Source organism: Stegodyphus dumicola, chromosome 1, assembly GCF_044657685.1.
Source record: "Stegodyphus dumicola isolate Sdum_Otavi_A_Nest chromosome 1, ASM4465768v1".
Lineage (NCBI taxonomy): Eukaryota > Metazoa > Arthropoda > Arachnida > Araneae > Eresidae > Stegodyphus > Stegodyphus dumicola.
Window position 1 is genome coordinate 152,464,128 of NC_140768.1, and position 2,650 is coordinate 152,466,777.

The following is a 2,650-nucleotide window of genomic DNA, read 5'->3' on the forward strand; positions in this document are numbered from 1 at the left end:
CCTCGACTACCAAGTTCTTTAAATACTACGCAATCAAAATTCTTCTTCAATATGGATCAAATCACGCATCTATAGTGCTCCGTCTTTTCCTGTGCTTTTATTATGACATATATACATATCTATGTAAATAAAATGTACTTTAAAAAGCTTAATTTTGTTGAATATATGCTTTTTTTTTCCTTTCAATATTCTTTAACACAAAAAATATTTCAGTCCTTGCAGTTTTGTGTTAAATGATTTTCACTGTATATCTGTTGCACATAAATCCCTCTTACATAAAATATAAATATATGTATAGAATAACTAAATAAATTGTAAAGGAAGTTTAATTAGCAACTATGAAATCTTAAAAAAGTACATAGTATGAAATTTATAAAGGCAAAAATTAAAAATAGATGAAAGTAAATAAAATTTAAATTATAGAATGTACTTTATAAAATTAATAATAAGTGGTTAAAAATATATTTTTTAATTACTTAAAACATAGAAGTTATCTGGCAGAGATTTTTGGATATGAAATTACTACTTCAAATTTTCAGATTACTATTGTTCATATTTAAAGTCTCAACTTGCAGTCTTAATCCACATAACAACCATTGTAAAAATCACCCGTTATCATATTCCAAAGATCAGCAGCATACATTTTTTTTCAAAATCGTGCATAATATTAAATATTGGCTTTTGATAATCAAGTTGATACAAATAAGATGAACTGTTTTTATGATTTTAGACTAGTAGTTTATTCTTCCATTCACTTATTACAATATTTCATTTTTTATATGCTCAGCTATCCAAAATTTCAAGAGCTTTCTGGATATTTTTTTTGTTGAGTTTTTACTATACATACATTTCAGCATTTACATCGTCAAAATTGCACAGACACATACTTGAAGTGAATTTACTTTTACAGCTAAACACAGGAACTGGAAAACAAAAAAGTACTTATTCGGAGATTGTATTTCTTTTTCGTTCATAAAAATTAAAGTTCATTACACAAACATGCATTCACACTGCACAAGCATGTATGGAAATTCTTAATACATTTAGTAATCCTTATAATTGATTACGCATTTAGTAAGTAAATCAGAAAATATTTTAATGTATAACAAATGAATAGTAAGTAGCTAAGCTTTTAGTTAGTAGTTAGCTTTTAGAAATAGTTAAGCTTTTATAAAACAGAGCATAATAACACAGTTACGAAGATATTTAATGTTATAAAGTTAGGTAATTTAGTAAATTTCAGTTGTTCACCAAAGAATTATGAAGTTCCTTGTATGTCTTTATAAATGAACTTTATTGCTGTTTTAAGCTATTAAACAACTGTTCAAGTTATTTTAATAATTTTGAAATATATACACTAAAAGAAAGAATAAAATGTATTAATCTATTTGTCAACCTTGATTTTGGCACGAAAGTCTGCAGAATGCTTCGTAGTTTTTAAGCACATAGAGGCACTGCGATTCTTTCTTATTCCTTGATCTGAAGTTTTCTGCAATTGTTTTTTTTTTTAATTTAAATTGCTGTATTGGCACACATATAATTTTTGTATAGTAGCTTCAGATGTGGATAAGTTTTTCGAACACTTTCGTTTGCTTTACTGGCGTCGCTAAATTTTGCGATGAAATGCAGCACATTTATTGCTGAGTATCACCTTCCAGATTTTTCGAATTATTCTCCTCTTTCCTCAAATACACTACGGCGATAAACAATAACAATTCACTAAAGATTTTGCGAAAATTCCCACTCATAATAATTTAAATTGCGAAAATCTCACAATTAGCACCTAAACACACTATTCAACAGCACAATTCTTTCGAATGCGCGCAGTAGTAGTCAAAAGTGGGGTAGGCGTCTTGCCAGGTAAAACTAGTCGATATTTCCGTGACATCAAAAATTCGAAAAGTGGGGTAGGGTTTGGAAATACGCGTACCCGTCGCCAATGTGGATGTTTTGAATGTGAAGGCGCAGATTTTGTTTTCCTGTGCTGAATGTGGAATTTATACTAATGTAACATAAAAATCATTAGCATATTGAAATTATTAAAAAATAAATAATAATTTGAGAATAATAATTTGGAAATGCAAGTTAAAATCTGAATATTTGATATATGTAACATTATACTATAGTTGCAATATCGTTGGAATGATATATCATTTTTTTCCTTATTTTATAATCACTATTGTTGAAAAGTTAGATGAGTTGTTTATGCACGGTGTGCCCACTACCATTTCTTGATTAAAAAAGCTTCCAGAATTTTGACATTGACATCTGAAGTCAATAGAATAAATTGAATAGTGTGAGACGAAATATATATAATTTGATTTCAATAATTGCAAGGATTGTGCAAGTACCATATATTTATAATCACAGTATTATACAATTTGGCAATGGAGTAAAGATTTAAAAATGAATGCAGAACATTCAGATAAGCACAGAAAATTTGTTAAACTTTGCATGTGTATTTTTCAAAAATAATTGTAGTGTTTTTAATGCATGTGTAGTGTTTAATGCATGCATAACAATCAAATAAATCTGCCTGTAATGATGAATTTCAAAGGCCAAGCCAAAATCCTTTCATGAATTCAATACTTCAAAAGAATGTGATCTCAAATTAAATCCTCATGATATTGATAAACAGTTATTACTGATC